Source organism: Callithrix jacchus, chromosome 1 (assembly GCF_049354715.1).
Source record: "Callithrix jacchus isolate 240 chromosome 1, calJac240_pri, whole genome shotgun sequence".
In the NCBI taxonomy this organism is placed as follows: Eukaryota; Metazoa; Chordata; class Mammalia; order Primates; family Cebidae; genus Callithrix; species Callithrix jacchus.
Window position 1 is genome coordinate 197,926,405 of NC_133502.1, and position 24,030 is coordinate 197,950,434.

General features: G+C 47.1%; 1 long non-coding RNA gene across 1 annotated transcript; it reads left to right on the top strand.

The window, feature by feature from the left end:
• The first annotated feature begins 389 nt into the window (after nucleotides 1-389).
• LOC144578905 (uncharacterized) lies at nucleotides 390-2,018 on the top strand. The gene is made up of 3 exons (XR_013525418.1): nucleotides 390-451; nucleotides 1,293-1,343; nucleotides 1,672-2,018. It is a non-coding gene; the product is annotated as an uncharacterized LOC144578905 (long non-coding RNA).
• The last annotated feature ends 22,012 nt before the right edge of the window (nucleotides 2,019-24,030 follow it).

Consider the following 24,030-nt stretch of genomic DNA (forward strand, 5'->3'; position numbering starts at 1 on the left):
ATTCAAGAATTCTGCATCTGAATTGCATTTCTCCAAGCATTCCTTGTTCTCAGAAGTGGTATGAAAATACTGTGTGTGTGGTTCTGTAATCTTTTTTTTTTTGCGGTGGTGATGGTAGAGAGATGAGGGGAGCTAGTCTTTTCTAAAACTGTGGTAATAATAATAGTCTCATTGCCTACCATATGCTGAGAACTTACGGTATTCCAGGCTCTGCACTAAGCATTGTGCAAGCAGCGTCTTATTTAACCTTTTCAGCCCTGCTAGGAGACGGCTGCTGGTGTTGTCATGCCACAGTGACAAGAAAGCAAAGCACATTTTTATCACTTGCCCAAAATCACACAATTAGAAAGTGGCAGAGTTGGATTTCAGCCTCCGGTTTCCTAGCCACCTCTGAGTGGCTTCACTGAACTTCCATTCCACCTTCTTTGGCCTGGAGAAGCTGTGAAACAAAGCAGGATGGTTCTCTTTCTTTCTTCCTTTCTTTTCTTTCGATGGAGTCTCTCTCTGTTGCCCAGACTGGAATACAATGGCATGATCTCAGCTCACTACAACCTCTGCCTCCTGGGTTCAAGCAATTCTCCAGCCTCAGCCTCCCAAGTATCTGGGATTGCAGGTGCCTGCCACCATGCCTGGCTAAATTTTGTAATTTTTTTTTTAGTAGAGATGGGTTTCACCATGTTGGCCAACCTGGTCATGAACTCCTGACTTCAGGTGATCCTCCCACTTCGGCCTCCCAAAGTGCTGGGATTATAGCCGTGAGCCATCATGCCCGGCCCAAGCAGGATATTTCTAGATTGTCTTGAAGCAAGGGTTCTGAATGCAGATTTGTTCCTGCCAATGAGAGGTATTGATGTGAGATTTAGGAAGCTAATGTGAGTCCATCCTCTGATGGTTTGTGACTACTGTTATTGGCAAATAGTGTGGTGGCAGTAACTGGAGGTTTTCCTGCGCCAGGCACCCCACTTCATTCTCCCATATCCTAGACCTCAAGAGGCAGTGGTGGTAGAAGTGCAACCATGCCTTGCACCTGGCATCATCTGGCAGCAGCTGTCCAGGTCCAGGTGCCTCTGCTCTGTGTATTCCGGGAGTTATTCTAGTGAACTTCACCTAGAACTTGCTCCTTCTGCCCTTCCAGTGGTCTTACATGCCCTGGATTCCCTGTATTAAATTCCTTCCTGCTTAAGATACCTGGACTGGATTTTGTTTCCTGCTTGGAGCATGGACTGATCCATTGGGTGGCGTCAGGGAAACCCATTCTAGCTTCTGAGCCTTAGTTTTTGTACAATCTGCAGAGTCATAGAAAGGCTGTAATGAGGGAGTGGGAGGAAAAGAGCTTCCCAAAGGTGAGTCTTTCTGCAGAGATCGTGGCCCGATCAGAAGGGACTCTTCCAAGTAGAGAACATGGGGTATAGTTTCCCCAGTAAATGGCCTATAGTCACCCATCACTTTCAAACCCATTACAGAACCTGCTACCTAAACAGCACACCAAGGACGTGGAGAGCACCTGGAATATGGAACAAGGGGCAGGACAGGCTTTTAGCTCATGTCTGTTCCTGGTCCTTTTCACTCTTGATTCCATCATCTGTGCCAGCTCACCTGGGAGCCTTGCTGTGATGGCACAGTGAGGAGCTGCTGGCATGAACTGCATAATCTTGCCCTTCTGTCTTACAGGGGGCATGGCAGGATGTCCCAGGAACAGACTCCACTTCACCATCCTTGAGATATTGCAGTTTCCATAAGTCTACAGTGCCGACCAGGGACCTGTGGGATCTTGTTCACCTAACAGAGAAATAAGTCTAAAGCGGACACCCCTGAGAACGAAGCCAGCAGTCTGCCAGGATGCCTCAGCCACTGTCAAGACTTGTGTGTGCAGAGAAACTGGATGTAAGACGGGAGGACTGAGAGGGTGTGCAAGCCAGTAGGTTCAGCCATCCATTCAATCAACATTTTTTGACCACCCACTATGTGCTAGGCCCTGTGCTTACATTCAGGATTTAATAGTAAAGAAATTATGGGACTTCAATGGGCTGATAGTGTTTCAGGGGAGAGAGAGAAGTGAACATGGTTATACATGAGAGTGATTAGTGTCAAATTGGGGGAAGCAAAGTGGGTGGGGTGTGTGTGTCGTGGAAACACAGGGAAACCACATGATTCAGTCAAGGGCAATCAGGGAAGGTTACCTGGAAGAGGTGACACATAAACCAAGACCTGATGAACATGTACAAATTTTTTTGGCAAACCAGAATGGTGAGGTGAGGGGAAAAATGCTTCTAGAGAGAACAGCCTGAGCGAAGACTCTAGAATGAGATTGAGTTTATCCCAGGACTCAGAGATGTTTAGAAGTGCTGAGTAAGGAGTGATGGGAGAAGGGCAGAGCCAGACTGCACAGGGCCCTGGAGACCAGGCTAAGGAGCATGGCTTCGTTAGGAGGACACTGAGGAACCATAGAATGGTTTTGGACGGGGAAATGTGTTCTAGTTTTTGATGGTTGCATAAATCCATAGGGCTTCTATTTTTCTAATAGACTATTTTTTAGAACAACTTTAAATTCACAGCAACATTGAGAAGAAAGTACAGAGAGTTCCCACATATCCCTCACCCACCAACATAGCCTCCCCCACCATCAACGTGATTACAATAGATGAACTAACAATGACACATCATTATCAACCCAAGTTCATAGTTTACATTAGGGTTCGCTCTTGGTACTGTACATTTCATGGTTTTTGGCAAATGTATAATGACATGTATCCACCATCCTAGTCATGTGCAGAATAACTTCACTACCCTAAAAGCTCTCCAGCTCCCATGGAACTTTTCTTTTTTTTTAATTGAGACGGAGTTTCGCTCTTGTAACGCAGGCTGGAGTACAATGGCGCGATCTCGGCTCACCGCAACCTCCGCCTCCTGAGTTCAAGCAATTCTCCTGCCTCAGCCTCCCGAGTAGCTGGGACTACAGGTTGCACCACCACACCCAATTAATTTTTGTATTTTTAGTAGAGACGGGGTTTCACCATGTTGAGCTGGATGGTCTCAATCTCTTGACCTAGTGATCTGCCTGACTCGGCCTCCCAAAGTGCTGGGATTATAGTCATGAGCCACTGAGCCTGGCCCCATGGAACTTTTTTAAAGGAAGGATTTCTGGGTTTCTCTCTCAGATCTATGGAACTAGAATCCTGATAGGTAAGACCCAGGAATTTGCATATTAATGCTTCCCCCCCCATCTCCAAATAGAGGGTGAAATTGCAACAGCTAATCCAAGCCATTGTCTGCCTCCAGAAACTTCTGGATGATACAATATCTAAGACCTCTTCTCTGCCTTCACCTGGAAGTCCACTTCCAGTTGACTTTAGAATCCAAGCAGTTCTCATGGGACCTGGGTGGCCTTCCCTGAATGATTGATGTTGAGAAAAGATCCTTCCCCATTGCAAAGCTTTACCTTCCCACCAGGGCTGTTAGACTTCTAGTCTTCCTCTAGGAACACGAACAGAACTTTCTCAGGGGAATATGCAGTGCATGGTGACCAAGGTTTGGAAACAAAATGAAGGGAAAGAGCAAAAATATATATATATTCTGGAATTAGCACCTCCATCTTTATTATAGTAACCAAGATTCTTGCCTGTAATCCCAGCACTTTGGGAGGCCGAGATGGCTGGATCACCTGAGGTCAGGAGTTTGAGACCAGCCTGGCCAACATGGTGAAACCCCATCTCCACTAAAAATACAAAAATTAGCCATGTGTGGTGGCAGGCGCCTGTAATCTTAGCTAATTGGAAGGCTGAGGCAGGAGAATTGCTTGAACCCTGGAGGCAGAGGCCTTTTTCTCGTTTCAGGAAAAGAGAGAGAGAGAGAGAAGTAATTAAGTTTACCTTCCTCCTGCCCACCCTTCCCAACACCCTTCCAAAGCTCCATCGCTGGACCTATAGGCATGGGCATGGGGCTTATTGGCATCTACAGCAGCTAAGAGGCAGACATTGCAGGCTGCATTGTGCTAATCATATTACAAAGTTCACAGGGGAAGAAAGGGAGAGGAGGGAGGGGTCAGAAGCGACTTTTGGCAACTCTGAAAACAGTTCCACCCACTGCCTATTAGCTGTGTAGGGAAGGGGCCAGATCAGATTAGGGCCACCAGTTGCCACATTATGTGTCTTGAGTCCACTAACTCTCATTAAGCTCCGAAAATCCCTTTTACAGCGTTTAGGACACCTCTGGAGGAGCTTGCTGTGTAAATATTATTCCACCGTTAAATCCTACAACCAGGCCACTGGCAACAAGTGGATTCGCAATGGTTTCGCCGAGGGGGCTGCGCTGGGGGCCTGTGAAGTGCGGCCAAGGGGTTGGCCCAGAAGCTAGCGCGAGCAGGAAAGTGCCTGCTCCTCCCACGAAAACCTCCTGCCACTTGGGCCTGCTTAATGAAACGGGGCCGCTGGGGCATTTGATTTGGGCTGGGAACCAGACATGCCATCGGGAGCCACTTAGAGCGAGGGCCTGCCTTAGACAGCTGGCGTTCCTGCTTACCCCCCTTAATCCCACGCGGGAGCCTTGTGGGCTGCAGACCTCTGGCTGGGGCCTGCCTCAAGTATCCCCCACCTCCGCAGTAGAGCAGATGCGGCCATCGTTCTGGGGAGGTGACATTTTTCCAGCCGGAGGCAACTTTGCCTTGGGTGTCCTTTCTGTTGTCTGCAAGCCCAGACCCTTTCTTTATTAATTTGTGTATTGGGAGGAGGGAAATGGCTGCATGACGAGCCATCGATTATTGTGGATGGATAACCCATCTGACTCAGCAGATGCTGCTGTTGCTGCTGCTGGGATGGCTGTCACGGCTTTCAGCTTTTCTTTTTCTTTTTAAAAAATTAATTAATTTACTTTTTAAGCTGATTTGCAGATTGCACTTCTGGTATGTGGTGAGCAAGGCTGAAGGACTTAGAGTTGAAAATTGCCTAGCTCAGGTATGGCAGGCATTCAGCATTCCAGAATTCTTCCTTGAACTCAGCCGTGGGCAAGACAAGCCTGGTGCTCTGGCAGTGAGGAATCCCATGTCCTGGACCTACAGGAATATGAGGCAGGCAAGTCCTGGCACCCAATGGGTGCTCAGTAAGTGGGGACTGAGGCATGTGAAGCCCCAAGCACCAGTGTCTGCCACATTGCTCAATTAACACTGTCTTTTTCATTCTTCTCTCAGGAGTTTGAACCCCATCTCAGTCACGTTTGCAGCTGTGTGATGTTGAGAAAATTGCTTTCCTTTTCTGAGCTTCAGTTTCCACATCTGTAAAATGGAGCTTATATCTGCAACACGGAGCTGCTTAAAGGGTTCACTCATCCACACATGGGCTTGTTTAATATGTAGTTGTTGACTGCCTACTGTGTGCTGGCACTGAGGGTTTCGTAATGAATGAAATCTGGTGCAGGGTCCAGCCCCGCAGAGTCCGGTGGGTGTTCTTTTGTGTGCAGAGAGGAGAGATCACAGGAAAGACGTAGAGACACAGAGATAAGAGAAGAACTCGGCTGGGCCTGGGAGACCACTGCTACCAAGGTGCGGAGTCCAGGAGTGGCCCCGAATGCTTGGATGTGCTGGTATTCATTGTACGCAAGGCGCGGGGGCAGGGCCAGGAGAGTGACTCATCCGACATGACTGGTAGGGGTCAAGCAAATTGTGTACACAATAGAGGGGGCCATGTGGGTACAGTACTGGGGTCACGTGAGTACAGTACAGAGGGCTCCTCCATCTCAGGCAGCTGCTGCAAGGAGGGAAGGCACGTATGTCAGTTTTTTTCTATGCACTTCTCAGAGAGATCAAAGGCTTTTAGGATTCCTGTATTCTTACCTCACACAACTTCTAAGAATTTACAAGGGAGCATCGGGTGGAAAAGTGGAACATGAAAATGGGCAAGGATGGTCATCGTCACAGCACAGCACCACGGAGAGGTGTTTAAGCGCCCGGATGTCTGCGGCCGGCCTGGCTAGTGCCAGACCTTCCTTGAGAGCTGGACAGAGCAGAGTGTTCTCTGAAATCCCCAGTGAAAGGGAAAGTCCCGCTCATCGCCTGCTAAGCAACCAACGCCTCTCCAGGCACCGGCGTTACCGCAAGGCATTTACTCTCACCTCCTGATCCCATCTCACGATGTTTCTTCAACCTGGTGCTTCCCTCAGAGAGCTAGTGGTCCACAGAGGAGCTGACAGGTAAATAGGATGCTCTGTCATCAGTGCTGTGATTTGGAAGCCCTGATGAAAGACCCTTAATGTAGAGGACAGGGGATGACTGGCGATGACCTCCTAGAGCAGGGTTTAGGGGACTACTGTCCACAGGCCAAACCTCACCCACCGCCTCTTTCCTACAGCTCACAAGCTAAGAATGGTCTTTACACCTTTAAATGGTTTTACACAACCAAAATCATGTTTCATGCCACTTGAACATTCCATGACATTCAAATTTCAGTGTCCATAAATTCTGCTTTCTTGAAACACAGCCACGTTCATTCATTTGTATACTGTTTGTGCCTCTTTACACGTGGACCATGTACCCCCACGAAGTCTAAACTATTCACTGTACAGAATACATTCTCTGACCACTGTCCCAGAGGAGGTGATATGTGAGTGCAAGCCAAAGGACAGGGAGAAATTGGTCAGCCGGAGATGGATGGAAGGGGTGAGAAGAGGTTTGCTTTGCAGGCTGGAGAGAATTCGTGGCGTCTTCGAAGGTGACACAATTCCTCTGTAGCAAACTGCAAAGCGCAGTCCCAGTCTGAGTTTTCAGGACAGCGGAGGGTCGGCCCGTCACCAATCTCCTTAGAGAAAGTACAAGGGGCGTAATCATGACACAAGATCTCATTATTCAGCACCTGTTTGGTCCACTGTGGTTTTCCTAACACTCATATTCAGTCCACCAAATGGACCTGAGAAATGAGATCATTAGCCCACTTCACAGATGAGGAATCGGGAGCTCAGAGAAGTAGACACCCAGCCAAGGTCACACAGCAAAACAGAGATCCAAATGTTCCGGCTGTCTCCTTTGCAAATTCATGTTCCAAGCCCACACCCATACCTTTGTCAACCTTTATCCTGTAAAGTTAAAAAGCCACATGTTGGTAAGAAACAAGAAAAATAAAGAAAAAATGGGAGTGAACTAGAATCTAAAGCACATTGTTTTCTGAGACAGGGTCTCATGCTGTTGCCCATGCTGGAGCGCAGTGGCATGATCATAGCTCACCGCAGCCTCGACCTTCTGGGCTCAAGCTGTCCCTGACCTCAGCCTCCCAGGTAGCAGGGACCATAGGCATATGCCACATGCTTTGCTGACTTTTTAAAATTTTATGTAGAAATAGCATCTCACTGTGTTGCTCAGACTGGTCTCAAACTCCTGGCCTCAAGGGATCCTCCCACTTCAGTCTCCCAGAGTACTGGGATTAAAGGCATGAGCCATGGTGTTTGGCCCAAAGTAGAAATTTGCTGCTACTCTCCACCCTCCAACACCTTGGAGGTTGTATCCAGTTCCCTCCCCCCAACCCTTGCAAGGTCTTCTGAAATCCAGCTATACCGCTGGGAAGGAGGAAGAGAAAAATAAAAATAAGCCAGGCTTCCCAGAAAGAGCCAGCAGGAGAGAGCTCTGTGAGATGGGTGGAGAGGCCTATCCCTGAACGCAGCAGAGTTGGCAGGCCCAGCTCCCGGCAGCTGTTGGCTGCACACAGCATAAACATGAGCGGATGGATGGATGGGTTAGGGAAGCCACTTCGCCTGGCGGGCTTCAGGCAAAGCCGCGAGGCGCTGGGTGGCAGGCCTGCCAGCTGACGGGAAGTGACTCGGGCGCGGGGTTTGTGCTTTTGGCTGCTTGGCGCAGGTCTGCGCAGCGTCGGGGGGCATTGGTGAGAGAGATAGGAAGCTATGGAAGTGGGCGGTCCTGGCAGCTCCTGTCTGTGTGTCCTGGGGTGAGACCGGTCACCCATCTGAACCTCAGTGACCTCATCCATATGTGGAGGTAGCAGTGCCGTCCTTTGAGGACAGTGGTGCCGTGAACATTGTGAGGTGCTGCTCGGATCCGTCTTCGAGGAAAGCGTCGTTGCCCCAGTGACTGGGAGTGCTGGTCTTAGCCACTAGTCCCTTAAGGGATGGCCCCAGCTCCAGAGACCACTGCATCCGAGGTCACATCCACGTGGCGGTGGGAACCCCCGATCCATGTAAGTTATGAAGGCCTGGATGGCACTGAAGGAATGTTCTCACTCCAGGGCTGCCCTTGCTGTTGGCTGAGGCCTTTGTTCAGCCTGCATCGTGACTCAACTTCTCCCGCTGCCCACTTCCCCTCTTCCCTCCTTTGGTGGCTGTCAATCCGAAGACTCTTCCTAATAAATGGCACGCATGGTAAATGCTGTCTCACTGTGCTTCCTGGGCACCCAACTTGAAACTACAGGCTGGAGAAACTGCATTTGGAAGACACCTAGGGCACAGAGAGAGCTCAATGTGGGAGAATAAGCCAAGGGAAGACGAGAACTGCAGAGAAGCCGACTGCAGCGTGTCCACACCCCTCTGGATATCAAAGGCAATGCACAAAGTAAATCAGCAGAGCAGGTGTCCTTTTTAAAGCTCTGGGGCATTTGTTCTGCCATCAAATATGATGCCCGAATATGCACCAGGCATGCTCAGGTAATTAAAGGCATTCTTATTCCCATTTGACAGAGGTGAAGACTGAGGCCCAGAGAAGTGACTACAATCTGAGAAGAGTTTCCTGCCTGATCAGTTCTTCATTTATTCATCAAACATTGAATGCTGGGCTCTGGGGCCCTGGGCTCTGAGCAGCCTCCAGTGGCCCCAGAGCCCAGGAGAGAGGCATTAGGCGAGCCCAGCAATGAAAATGACAGGAAGTTTGAGAAAAATGATGATGCACACATGCAGAATAAGGGTGAAATGGGGGAACCTACGGTGGCTAGGAGGGGTCACAGCAGGATTGGAATTGACTTCTTCCAACTCTGCTCCCTCAGCTACCCAATAAACTCCTGTTTGGAGAGGTAAATTGGAGAGGCTGGGTTCTCAGCCATCCCTAGCTTCTTCCCAACTCTGTGTTTAAGAGCCAGCACAAAAACCCCAGATGTCCCCACCCTCTCTGCAACTGAGGAGCCAGAATACCATAGCTGAGTTTCTTCTGCAGCCAGTCTAAGACTTCGCAAACCCTGTTGTCTCCAAAGCAAGATGGCCAAGTTTAGAAACAACTCCGAATCTTCCCTTTCCTCTGCACGTCTCCAGCGAGTGGTCAGCTTCTCTTTCCAGTAAGCTGAGCAAAAGTTCATCTCTCTCTCCATTTCCTCCATTTTCTCTCATAGACTGAAGCATCTGTTCTCTGCAGAAGCTCTTTCCTGCTCTGAAGTTCCCCACCCAGATCTCTTTCCTGGCAACATCAAGAAGATTTCTCAGCATGGGGAAAAAGAGTCTAGAAGGGTCATGGCTCAGTGGCAGCTATTGGATTCCTGGGAAAAGTCAGGCCGAGAGTGAGAGAAACAGAGAGGAGACCATCAGAGCTATGTGGGTGCAGTAGTGAGTGCAGCAGAAATGCACCTTCAAAGCCACAACCTTGGGGAACTCTCTCAAAGACAGCTTGGGGCAGTATCACTTGTCCCAGAAAGCCCAGCCCCTGTCCAGGTCTGCAGCCTCCAAGTCCACTGCTCCATGTAAATGCCCCAGTCTACACTGCTGCCAAGTTCCTTCCCACTCTTCCTTCTGTCTGGAATGCTGGTCCTCCTGTTGGCTGGCATCCATACATTCATCCAATTGTAACTCAAGTAGCACCTCCTCTGACAGGCGTTCCTGGCCAGCCCTAGCACTTTGGTACCTCTCCTTTAGACCTCTTGGTGTGAGAGTGCTTGCCACATTGAATTGTCATCATGAGTTGACCCGTCTTCTTCCTTCACCAGTCTCCGAGCCATCTGAAGGCAGGGACCACCAGAGTTTACTCATGCTGGGGCCACCAGAAGTTAGCTCAGAGCCTGGCACATAATAAGTGCTTTGATGTTGTTGCCTGACTCCACCAGAGCTCCCCTTCTCTCTTTTTATCTTGGTTTTATTCTTCAAATAGGCCTCAAATTGAACCTGGGATGGCCATCCACCTTCCTGAACTGGTGCATCCTCCCTGGCTTAGTAAGCCATCAAGAGGAAAAAAATCTTAGGGAAGATTCTCATTGGTCCGGAATGGGTCACGTGCTTCTCCCTAAAACAATCGCGCGACCTGGGGAAAGGATGGCTTTGATTGGCCAGGTCTGGGTCACACGTGGCTTCTGTGGCTGGCAGTGAGATCAGCTACATCAGGAAGCAGTAAAGGAAGCAAGCGGAAGCAGTGGTTCTATTCCTGGAAAATAAGAAGTGTGAGACCGGCAGAGGCAACACATCTCCACTATGAACCGTATAGCTCAATCCTGGGGGAACGTTTGTTTGCTTTACCAAACTGACAATTTTGTGGAGTAACTGGTGATTTTCTCCAGAAGGAGAGATTGTATAGGGTTATGAGTGCACCCGCCAAGAGCCTGTATAGGGTTATGAGTGTGCCTAGTGAGCAGTTGACAAATATTTAAGCATGAGGCTGGAGAAGCGGATAGAGGCAGAGTATGAAAGGCCTTGAATGATTCAAAGTGATTGATCCTGGAGATGAGCAAACTACAGCTCTGGAACTGGCCATCTGTTTTACAAATAAATCTTTATTGTAAAACAGCCACACACATATTGTCGATGGCTAACTTTCACTACATCTGCAGAGTCGAGTAGTTGTGAAAGTGACTGTATAGCCTCAAGCCAGAAATACTTAATGTCTGGAAATTTACAGAAGATATTTTACAGATAGGGGTGGATGGGCCATGCAGTTTATTGGGATGTGGGTGGATCTGTAAGTGATCACCATCTCACTGGTCTTTCTCCCAGGTGGGGCTCCCTAGAAACAGACCTGGAGACAAGGAAATTAGTGGGAGTTTATTTGGAAGGTGATCTCAGGAAGCACCAATTGGAAAGGGCAGGCAGGCAGAGAGGAAAAGGAAGACAGCCTTTACTAGGGGCATTAGGAGTCGGTTATCATTGTCAGCCAGAGCTTAGTTCCACTGGGAACTCTGGGAGCAGCATAGATTAAGTACTTCTGTGGGGAAAAGGAGCTGGGGTATTGATACACCAAATCCCACCTGGCACTGGTGGTGGACTGTTCCCAGGGCAGTGTAAATTACTTGGCACTTGCACCCTTGCCCATGCATGGGTAGAGCAGGCTCGCAGCCAGAGGAAACCAATGAGCCACAGGTGTTGGCAGGCACGCCCTCTTCCCCAAACCCAGGACAAAGCATCTGTTCCCAGATATCCCTTGAGGCTGGTTTTCTTCAGCTTCTGACTGAGCCTGTCTTTGAGAACAGTCTTGAGGAATTCCCAGGGGAGGGTTGGTGGTGGCAGAAAAGGCAAGTGGTTTACACTCCTGGATTTTACAGTTGTTTATAGAATGTCTATGATACGTCAGTGAGTTTCCTGGCACATCTGTGGGAGGTAGAGTCCCTCCTCAGCTAAGCACTGGCTATGGGACCTGGAGCAAGTTCCTGCACGTTTCTTTTTTTTGAGACTTAGTCTCACTCTGTCGCCAGGCTGGAGTTAAGTGGCATGATCTCGGCTCACAGCAACTTCACTTTACAGTAAAGAAGAGGAAATTTGGCTTAGAAATGTATAGGAACAGCCGGACGTAATGGCTCATGCCTGTAATCCCAACATTTTGGGAAGCCAAGGAGGGTGGATCAGGAGATAGAGACCATCCTGGCCAACATGGTGAAACCCCATCTCTACTAAAAATAAAAAAAATTAACCTGTGTGCTGGCACATGCCTGTAGTTCCAGCTACTCAGGAGGCTGAGACAGGAGAATGGCTTGATCCTAGGATGCGGAGTTTGCCATGAGCTGAGATCATGCCACTGTACTCCAGTCTGGGAGATACAGTGAAACTCCATCTCAAAAAAAAAAAAAAAAAAAAGAAAGAAAAAGAAAAGAAAAAAAAGGGACCTCATGGTGGGATGAGGCTTAAATGAGGCACTGGGTATGAAGCTGTCAGCTAATTCAGGCTATCATTACCAGTCCTATGGCAGGCTTGAACCTTGCCCCCCAGCTCAGGAGTCTGCAAGAAATCACAGCTGTTTATTTTCTGTAAATCAATATAATTTCTTTTTCCAGCCCCCATTCCGTTGGGCTAGAGGAAAACATAACATAAGGCAGATATTGAGAAAGCGTAGCCCCCGACCTGTACCCTCAAGGTGGTGCCACAACCAGTCTTAGTTTTGACATATCCGAAAACCAGGGATTGTTGTCACTTCTCTGCATGGCTTGTACCCACCCCCAAATGATGACAGTAGGGCTGACAACCTGCTTGAATGAGACGGGGGCTGGGGGCGAGAGAAAAAAGGATGAAACCCTGCGGAAAACAGAAACGCACACATACCGACCAACCATTTCCATTTAAAATATCCAAACCCAGTCCCTCCAGTCTCCCGTCTCACACGGTTTAATTCGACCTTTCTTTATTGGGTGGACACTGTTAAAGGGTAATTTTTAAATAAAGGCAAAATCAAGACTCTGGTGCAATTACAGAATGAACACCTGTCAGAGATTTTATTTAAAGCATAAATTAATGACAGAACCAAAAACATGGCACAACCAGTTCAAAGGCGAATTTAAGCACCACACACAGACATGCAGCAAACAGAGATGCTGGGATTCATTTACAAGCAGATGCGAAAGGGGTCAATAACTTGAGGACCATAATCAATTGCATTGCACTGGACACAATTCATTTGCATTTCTATGGCATCAAGCATTTGTATTACGAATGGTTTTTTTCTTAAGCTCAGAGAGTTAAGAAATAGCTCAGACAATGGAAGTCCTAGATATCCTGGAAGGTTATGCTGGACAGAACGTTCAGCAATCTTCATACACTTTTTTGGCCCATATCAACATCTTTTATCAATTTTTCCTGACAGTACAATGCTGCCGTTGCCATCCCAGAAAAGATGCGATAGGCTACGCTGTGTCTCCTGAGCCTCAGTTTCTTCATCTGCAAAATGGGCGATAAGAGCTCTTGATAGTCGAGAGACGTGAAGTCCCACTATGACAGGTACCGTGGGAAAATGTGAAGTGCTGAGGGACAGCGCCCCAAACCTCAGTCACTGCCTGGCCCTCCTTCCTGATTTACGTCACATCCTTGTTCTACCTTGAAAGAGTTAGTTTTTTTCCTTTACATTAACTTTGATTTGGTAATACCCTTGAAATCAGAGAATGTATGTTTTTTTTTTTCTAATAGAAAATAGACATAGAGCCATTAAGATAAGAGAGGTAAGTTCATTCTTGTACCAACTAATCCAGTGCTCTGTGGGAAACACAGGATTAGGAAGATTTTGAGGAAGAAGTTAAATGATAGCACGCACACGCGTGCGCACACACACACACACCCCACTAACCACCACCACCTCCACCACCAATGTATTCTGCAGATTCATTTACAATTTGCAAATCTCCTCTTGGAATAAGAGAGAGGGCAATTGAAACTATCTAAAGCAGCACTTGAACACACAGGCCAAAGATTGCGCCAGGGACGGGTTGCTATCACATAGGCTGTGGAGAGGCAGCTCTCCCCTGTGTCACCAAGAGCACCCCTCCCTGGGGCCCCAGCAGCCCCCAATTTGCATCTCAAATTCCCACCTCTCCCCTTGCTCTGCGCCTTTGGAAACCCAGACAGCGGCCCCACTCCTGTGATTCATCCGGCAAGAATGTGGGAGTTCTCGAATTGCTCCAGCTAAAGCCTTTTAATTCCCCTTCGGTGATGAATGGGCGAGGCCCTCAAATGAAATGTGGAGGCTCCCAGTCCCAGCCCGCCGTCCTCCCCCTCCTCGGCATAATTATTTCTGTACAGAACATGTCAAGTGCCCTGCTTCCCGGGAACTCGTTTGGCATGCAAACATTTGGTGATTAAGCGAGGCTTACTTAATTAAGCACTTTGTAATGACTCTTAAACCAAAGAACAGTGGATTAGGAGTCCAATTCGTGCTGGTGATGGGAAAGGCAGCTTCATATCACAAGGAGGCAGACAGTGATCCGGTGTGGGGAGGAAGCCGGGCCAAGCGGGGCAGAGTAGGGGTTCTGGGAACTCTGCTAGAATCATTCATTCATTCATTCATTCATTCATTCATTTATTCATTCATTCTGTTTATTTTTGGAGCCAGAGTAGCATGTGAACAACAATAATAATAATAGGGCCAGGCACTGTGCTAATAAGTCTGGTGAATAACAAGGGTGAACGGCTAGTAGTAATGATGGCGATAACAAGCATCTTCACTACAGCAGGGAATCCTTGAATAGGATTTTGCTGCGGCCCTGCGTACCCTGAACCTGCCGGGTTTCTGCCGTGGCCTTGGCCTCTGGAAACAGCCCCGTCTCTGCCACTGTCTTCCTGACTTGGCTTCGCCCCCAACAGTGGCTCACTTTTCACATCTGTATAATGGGTAGTTGGATCTGGATACTCTTTAAGATGCTTTTGGGTCTCCGGAGCCAAGGGAGTCTTCTCTGTTTCCGGGGGCCACAGGAACGGTGGTATCACGTTGCAGGACTCAGCTGCAATATTACAGAAGGCTTCGGAGCCCAGCCCTCCAAGACGCAGTTCCAAACTCCAAGACAGAGCAAGGGTGAATCTCTGTTAAGACCTTCATAAACTGACTTCGCCAGGTAGCTTGCCCTCTCTGAGGTACAAGTCCCTCACCTCTCAAATGAGATAACCCTTTCATTGCTTCCAGGGCTTCTGTAAGGGAACCTCACAGACTCATGAATGTAAAGACCCTTTGAAAACTATCTACCCGATGGCAGAAGCCATCGTTTCTCAAACTTGGACCTGTGACCACACCCCAAAGTATTCACTTCTCTGCTTGCTTTGGCTTTCCCATTTCTACCATAACCCGGGAAAGGGTTCCAATTGCCTTTTGACCCGAGAGATTATCTTATCACCATGGACTTCCATGTGACTTCGGTGCCTGGGTTGATACTTGCTTTCACAGTTGTGAGATTACTGGGTAAAATCCACATGATCTCACAGAGTGGTTCCATTGAAGATTCTGCTGTTTTTCTAAGAGTAGAAAGTGATGAAGGAGTGGCCTCATCACGTAGCAGAAAGAGCACAGTGGCCTCCGGAAGGTCCAGCCCACTGCATCAGCATCAGACTCACATGTGAGTGGACACTAGACTCCAAGTCTGCACAGGCTGATGGGCAATCACTCACTGGCGTTAAGGGAGGCAGGCAATATGCAGTGAAAACCTTTCTCTGTTTCTGATGCCTGCAGTAATTGTACTAGATGCTCATTTAACGGTGATTTCAAAAATCCGGTTTATGCAAAGCAGACTACCTTCTTGTGTACTCAAGGGATGCATCATTAAGTTCAGTAGATTAAGTGAAATCTGGTTTAACTGAGGTCTGATTATCCTGAGCTAACAAGCTAAGTCTTTCCATTGCACATACCATTTTGACCAATACCCCATTTCAAAAGGCATTCTTTGGAATTATACAAGTTAGAAAACAAAAATAGAGTGTGGCAGCCACTGGTACTGTCCTATCCAAAGTCCATTCTCCCCTTTCTCCATAGCAACAGGACCCTTATTTTATTTAAGGTGCTGATAGGCTGAGCTAAAATATTTTATTCTCTGCCTCCCTTAGATATAGAGTGGCCAATAGTTATTAGGTGGGATTTATGAGCTGACTTTTCAAAAGGGACGGTTGTACTTGTGAGGCATGATTTCCTCCTTCTATTTTCTTCTTGCAGGGAGTATAGATGCAAAAGCTGGAGCCACAGAAGCCATATTGTGACCACATCAGGTACCTTGAACTTCTTGGCCTCATGCTAAGGCTCTTAGCACAGAAGAGTCTGTATATTTCCTGATTACTCTGACACAAGAAAAAAATAAAACCTCAATTCACTTAAACCATGGTCTTCTGAGTCTCTTTTATTGGTTGCCATTTTTTTTTTTTTTTTTTTTTTGAGACGGAGTTTCGCTCTTGTTACCCAGGCTGGAGTGCAATGGTGCGATCTCAGCTCACCGCAACCTCCGCCTCCTGGGTTCAGGCAATTCTCCTGCCTCAGCCTCCCGAGTAGCTGGGATTACAGGCATGCGCCACCATGCCCAGCTAATTTTTTGTATTTTTAGTAGAGACGGGGTTTCACCATGTTGACCAGGATGGTCTCGATCTCTTGACATCGTGATCCACCCGCCTTGGCCTCCGAAAGTGCTGGGATTAGAGGCTTATCTGTTGTCATTTCTAACTGATGCAGAGTATACATATAGAAGGGGTTGTAGAATGTCAGTCTTTCTATATTAAACCTGGCATGGGTGGTTAAGACTCAAACAGCATTCATTCGCTATCATTTTAAATTATTCTTGATAATTTACATTTTATGTTTATGTAGTTTAGAAGATGAGGGAGTTTTCTACAAAAATAAGACATAAGAGATTAATGTGTTGATTTACACTGCTATAAATTTAAAATAAACTGATGTAAGTAACTATTAGGAATCTCTTCATTTCTGCTCCTTAAAAGGGACCGGAAATTCCATTTGACCCAGCAATCCCATTACTGGGTATATATCCAAAGGATTATAAATCATTCTATTATGAGGACACATGCACATGTATGTTCACTGCAGCACTGTTTACAACAGCAAAGACTTGGAACCAACCCAAATGCCCATCGATGATAGACTGGACAGGGAAAATGTGGCACATATACACCATGGAATACTATGCAGCCATCAAAAACGATGAGTTTGTGTCCTTTGTAGGGACATGGATGAAACTGGAAACCATCATTCTAAGCAGACTGACACAGGAACAGAAAATCAAACACCACATGTTCTCACTCACAGGCTGGTGTTAAACAATGAGAACACATGGACACAGGGAGGTGAGCATCACACACTGGGGTCTGTGGGGGGGAACTAGGGGAGGGACAGCGGGGAATGGGGAGTTGGGGAGGGACAACATGGGGAGAAATGACAGATATAGGTGATGGCAACAAAGGCAGCAAACCAGATTGCCATGTATGTACCTATGCAACAATCTTGCCTGTTCTTCACATGTACCCCAAAACCTAAAAATGCAATAAAATATATATTTAAAAAATAATAATAATTAAAAAAATAAAAATAAAAAATTATATTACATTGGGCCACTGCCAAAATTGCAGGGATACATGCATGCACTGACGGCTATAGACACAGTCACAAAAAAAAAGGGGGATCCTACATTATTTGAGTTTAAGAAATGGGTGACATGTGGCCGGAACCCCTCCGTGCACTCCATGATGCTGGAGCTAAGCAGGAGAACCAGGAATTCTCATTAGCAGGTGAGAAGAACTCAAGCTGGGAAGTGTAGGTTTGGCTTCAGGTGAGAGTGGGAAATAGAAGAAATGCTTTCTTGTGTTTTAAAAAACATTCCCACCCAAGACAAGCTCCAGCAGCGTTTGTCTTCTCAGCGTTTCCTGGCCCGGAGTGAGGCCGGAAAGCAGAAACTACGAAACACCTTCATGAGAGGCTGTTTTTAAAGTGTCCCCTGCAAGAACTGGTGCAGGAAAGACACAGGGCTCAGAGGGAACCCCGCCTGATGACATTTCCATCCCAGGCAGGTGGAGCTGCTGTGACCAGGAGTGAATCCATCACCTGTCAGCTCAGAACTTCGGCTTCCCCTGTGGTTCTGCTAAGCGTATTCCTCAGTGGCTCCAGGCTCTGCATCTGGGCAATGAGAATACGGGTTCAGCAGAGCATCTACTAGGCATCTGTAGTTTGAAGCAACCAGATAACCTGTGTTCACACAGGAGGTATCTAAGTAGAGCAAGGGTTGTATCAGAGTTAACTTTGTTGGTTGAAGGTATTTATTTTCCTTCTAAAGGGAGGAAACCTTCTGCTGTTTCAGCCTTCTGCTGAAAATGGCATTTCCAGGCTCCACAGATCTGGGGCCAGGACCACATGTGGATGAATCAGAGCAAATCCTTGGAGTAGTCAGTGCCTAAGTGCAGATAAACGCTGGAGGCTGAGGCCGAGTCCTTAAAAAGCTCAAAAGTAAAGGAGGCTTGAATGGGTGGAAACATGAGAAATCAGATCCGAAACAAATCTCTTCAAGCTCATCCCCACAGTAAGGGGAGAGAGTCTTTGCTTCGGAGGGGCTGTGGGTGCCCAGAGCTGCCTGCTAAATCTAATGAAGTGGAGAAATGAGAGCAAAGTCATCTGGCTGGGCCCAAGAAGTGAATGCCGCAAGTCAGAGTGGGGACATTTTTTTGTTATTACTGTAGCTCACATTGGGCATTTGCTATGTACCAGGCATATTGCCAAGCATCTGTGTGTATGATTTCACTCCAAAAAGGTGCTGGATCTCCCCTGCCAGGGGCTGAGTCCAGCCAAGTGAAGCACCAGGGTGCGTGGCGATTACTGAGTCCCCTGTGACACGTCTTACAACCTGGACTCCCCCGGAATCACGATTTGTCATTGGTCTCTCCTGCGAGACTAGGAGCCCCACAAGGGCAGACACTATTTCTGGCTGGCTCACCCTACAGCTACTGCTTTGCATGGCACCTGGCACATGTTGGTTCTCAGTTCATCCCTGTTGCACAAGCGAATGTGGTAATGAATCAAAACCAGCCTCTTGGCAAACACTGCGGTGGCCTGAGAACCTCCATATGATCCCCAGACCAACCTTGAATCACATAGCTGGCAGTTCTGTCATTCAAGATGGCTCTTGCGTGAAGTGTGGTCTTGAGTCATTGAATCTCATCTGCCTTTGAATCTCTTCTCAACCATCTAGCAGCTGGAAGGCCTTGGCCATGGGAACCGAGTCTCAGTTTCCACTTCTGTAAATGGGGATAACAACTGAGCTCACTCAGAGGGAAGTGGTGGAAGCTGAATGAGACTGCACATGAAGCCCTTACTCAGCAGAGTTTTTGACATAGCATGGGATGGTTGCGAGCTTTTGTTATAATAACTTGTTTGCATTGTGGGCTATTGTTACAGTTGAATATGATTCCTAGAGTTGAATTTTTGGAAGCAGCTCTAGGATTTTCAGAGCTCCCTGCTCAGTTAGAACTTCCTGGATTTAACCTATTTTCTAATCACTTGCGATCCTTTGGGGTCCTGGGTTTGTCATTCTCTATGGACCCAGCTACCTGCCATTCAGACATCTGGTCATAGATTCTCTGTGTTCCCCTTCAAATCACCAAAGAAAACGTTTAGAAGTGTATGATCAAGGCAGAGCCACAAGGAGCGTTCTGATGAGGAAGCTACATGTCTGCAAAGACACAAGCAGTGGTGATAAGTCCAATGAAATGGAGTTGACCTACAAGATAAAGGAGGGCATAGAGTTAATCCAAAAGTCCCCAGAGAGGCTCAAATAATGGCCAACCTTGATCACCACCATCCATGTGCTAGGCACTGTGCTAAGTGTCAGATGTATCTCATCTCCTTTCATCCTCATGATGACCTGTGAGAGGACTTCTGCTATTATCTCATTTTAAGGATAAGAAACTGAAGTTCACAGAGCCCAAAGTCACACCAGGAGTGGTGAAGAGGGATCCAGGCATGGTTTTGTTATTTGAAGCTGTTAACCTAGGACTCAAAACATGTCTGACTTAGCACCTAGTATTAGATATTGACTACGGTCTGCTCAACTATGGGAGTCAAGGAATCTGGGGCTCAAAGGGTGGATCCCACCTGGGAACTCACCATAGCCACTCCCCAGGCCTCTCCTGCACAACAGACTGTCTTGGGAAACACTTTCTTTCCCAAGCTGTGTGATTGACTCCCTGGCTTCCATCACAAGCCACTTGTGTGGATGAAATGACACTCCCCTCCAGGGACCAATGCAACAATTTGTTTTGGCTGCTTTCAAAGTCAGGCTCAGTGGTGGAGCCTGATTTCCCACCCTGGAGTGACTCAGTGCATCAGAAAAGAGATGAGAGACGTTTTGAAGAAGACACAGTGCCTAAGTCTACATATAGACGTGTCATGCCAGGATGTTTACCACTGTGTTTCCCGAGGGTAAGAACACAGAGACACCCCATGACTTTGACATAGGGGCTTCCCATCAGCCACTATTTTGCACCTATTTCAAAATATTTCTGTTCACTTATTCTCCCTTCTGTTTACTTATTTATTCAGCAAATATTTATTGACCCACTACCATGTACTGTGTATTTCATCTCCTTTCAACCTCAGGAGGACCTGTGAGAGAACCTCTGCTATTATCCCATTTTAAGAAAGACACTGAGCAAGATCTGTCAATACAGCAAAGAACAAGATGGCAGTGTCCCTGCTTTGGGGGGGCAGCCAGCCAATCAGAGCAATTGATGGGTAATTCCAACTTGCATGGGATTAGGGAAAATACAGGTGGCTGCCCCGTCAAGGGGCCTCCTAGCATGATTACAGGGTAAACGTTAATGATATGGGAAAACCCTTATGTGAAAACGCTAAGTGAAAGAACAGGCTACGGAATTTTGTATAAAGTGTAATTCCAACTTTATTATAAAAATATATGTGTTCCTGAATAAGGAAAAAGACCATGAAGAAATACATTAAAATGTCAACAGTGGTTATTGCTGAGTTGTGGAAATTAAATAGTCCTCTTTTTTTTTTAACCTTAATGCAAGGCTCAGGTTCCCAACCACAAGTAGGTATTCATTTCATTTTATAGGTTTATATATGTTTTAATTATAAAAGTAATTTATGCTCTTTGGAAAACTTGAAAGTACTTAACTCCCCGTTTCCCACTCCAAACTCTATTATTTAAAAGTTGGATGTGGCTTCAGGCATCACCCACAAGTATTATTTTGTCTCTGTTTTGATGGGTATTCTGCTTGTAATGTTGGTATGTTTCTTAAAGAAACGAAGGGCTGGGAGCAGTGGCTCATGCCTGTAATCCCCGCACTTTGGGAGGCCAAGGTGGGCAGATCGCCTGAGATCAGGAGTTCGAGACTAGCCTAGCCAACATAGTGAAACCCCCTCTCTATCAAAAGTACAAAAAATTAGCTGGACGTGGTGGTGGGCACCTGTAATCCTAGCTACTCGGGAGACTGAGACAGAAAAATTACTTGGACCCAGGAGGTGGAGGTTGCAGTGAGCCAAGATTGTGCCATTGACTCCCAGTCTGGGCAACAAGAGCAAAACTCCATCTCAAAAAAAGAGACACACACACACACACACACACATATATATACATATGTTTCATATATATGTTTTCCTAAATTATATGTATATACATATATGATTATATATGTGTCTATATATGTATATACACATACAATTGCTGCAACTTTCTCTTAATAACATATTTTGGACATTTTGTAACACTACATGGAAATCTCCTCCCATTCTTATTCACGGCTAAAAGGTATTCCAGAATATGGCAGCAGAAAATCTACTAAACCCCCCAAAAATGATGGGCATCCTTAAGTCAATATCTTTGCACACCTACACAAAGATCTTCCTTCTTTCCTTTTCATTTCTCTTTCTTTTTTCTCCTCCCTCTCTCGTTCCCCTTCTCTCTCCCTCTCCCTCTCTCTCTTTCTCCTTTGAGGAGTATTGCTCTATCACCCAGGCTAGCGTGTAATGGCACAGTCATGGTTCACTGCAGCCTCGAACCCCTGGGCTCAAGAGATCCTCCCAAGTAGCTGAGACTACAGGTGCATACCACTCACACCCAACTAAAGCACAAATATTTTAGAGGACAAGTTCTGCAGGCAAGCTTCCTGAGTGTGGCATATTTTCAATCAGTCATTAAATTAGCATTGAAATAACACCCATGATATTTGAGTTAGTGGCAGAACAGGGCTACAAACTCACAGGATTATTTTCTTGGTCCCATTAGCTCTTGGTCGAGGTCATGGGTGAGTAGGTGCCATGACCAAGTCTAGAATCCAAGACTAACTCTCATCGGGGCTCTGTTCTTTCCCCTGGGCCCCATCCAATACTCACCTCTGCTGGGACCCAAGAGACTTCTTTGAGTCTCTCCCTTCAGGCCAGTCTGCCTTTGACCATAGTCAGGTTATTGACTGCACTTTCAATGTGTGGCCTTGTGGGTGGAATTACTGTTCCTTAATTGAATTGAAAACAAAAGGAGATTGAATTTTATGGGGAGCAGGAGGCCATTGGAGGGAGGAAATCAAATGCAGAACAAGCATGAAAGGTTCTTGGAGGAAGATCAGCTGCAGGTGGGAGTGCAGGGCTGCCTGGGCTGTTTATGGGTCTAAGGAGGAAAGGGAGCTGCGCATTTAAGGTCAGTCCCTCCCTGCGGGCCCTCTGTTCTCTCACTCCCCTCGCTCCAACCCGATGCTGTCCTGATATGCATCCTGCAGACACAGAAGCACCCGGATTCCCACGCAGCCGGCTGAAATGGCACTGGCTTTTGGTGACTCTGGGATCTTGGATCTGGTTGTCCCAGGCAAGGGACGGAGGCCAGCTCCTCACTGCAGATGCCCATCCCGGGGAGAGAAAATGTTTGCATCATCAATTAACTCCATGCCTGTTCACAGCCCCTCCATAAGGAAGACAGAGCAGAGGGTGGGAAGAGTCCGGGGAGGTTCCACCACCAGGTAGGAGCCAGCAAGGACTTGGACCTAGGACTCCAACCTTCCAATCCTAGCCCTCCTCCCTCTCCGTCGCCCTCCATTCATCTCTCCATATGGTATGTCTTTCTGTGTCTGCAGACTGAGGCACGTGAAAGTTAAGCTTAGGGACTATAGATGATTTATTTCTGCTTCCCAGGCTTCAGCTCACTGCCTTCCACATCCTCAGTTCTTGGAAAGCTTTGCTTAATGAATATATTTGTGTTTATGGAAGTAGATAAATATTCATGGAGCTGAGGAGACCTTCCAGAGGGGTGGGATGAGGATGGACTAGTCTCTCTAAGGAGGCGTCTACTAACAGAAGAGAGCTTGGTGGACATAGAGGGAGGGGCATTTTGGGCAAAGGGATGGTGTGAGCAGAATCAAGGAGGCTGGAATCTCCGGGCTGTTGGAGGGGAAATAACAAAGAGCATCTGCTCAGTCAGAGAAGGATGGCGGGAGGTGAGAACGGAAGGGACGTCGAGGCTAGATTGGGAAGAGCCCTACACACCAAACCAAGGGCTAGCCTTTGACTGCAGATTTTGATGCTTAAACTGTTGCTGCAAGGGGCATGTGGCACACTTTTGTGAGAAGACGAATCCACTGATAAACACAGCTTCTCGTTCTGGTGTGTCAACTAATTTTTCAGGGTTAATTATTCTTACCTACAAGATCTTCATTCTTGCGGGTGGTTAAGCATGAAGCCCCTGGAGTGACTGCCTGGGTTCAAATCTTGATTACAAGGGCTGGCTGTGAGGCCTCGGGCAAGTCACTTCCCCTTGCTTGCCTCAGTTTCCTCATCTGCCAGGTGCAGATCATCACGGAAAACCTTTACATGAGTGTTCACAGCACTTTATCCACAACAGTCACAAACTGAAAACAACCAAATGTCCTTCGACAGGTGGGCAGATAAACCACGGGACATCTACACAGAGGAACACTGATCAGCAACAAGAAGCAATGGACTATGGATACCTGCAGCCACGTGGATGGACCTTAAGGGCATTATGCTGAGTGAAAAAGGTCAACCTTCAATGCTGCATACTGTATCATTCCATTTATATGACATTCTTAAAGTGACTAAATTATAGTGACAGTGAGCAGCTCAGTGATTTCCAGAGCTTAGGGTTGAAGGGAGCGTACTTTTATGACGGGGTAACCCAAAGGAATTTTATCATGGGGATGGAAACATTTTACATTCCGATGTGGTAATGGTTGGTCCCATCTAAACATGTGCTAAAATATCATAGGACTATTTTTTAAATGCATGCACACACTGAATAATACCTGCTTAAGGTGAGCGGCATTGGATAAAAGTCGATTTCCAGGCTTTGACTATGTCCTATAGCCATGTAGGATGTCATCGTTGGAGGATGCTGGGGGATGGGAACCTGAGAACCCTTTGTTCTGACTTTGAAACGT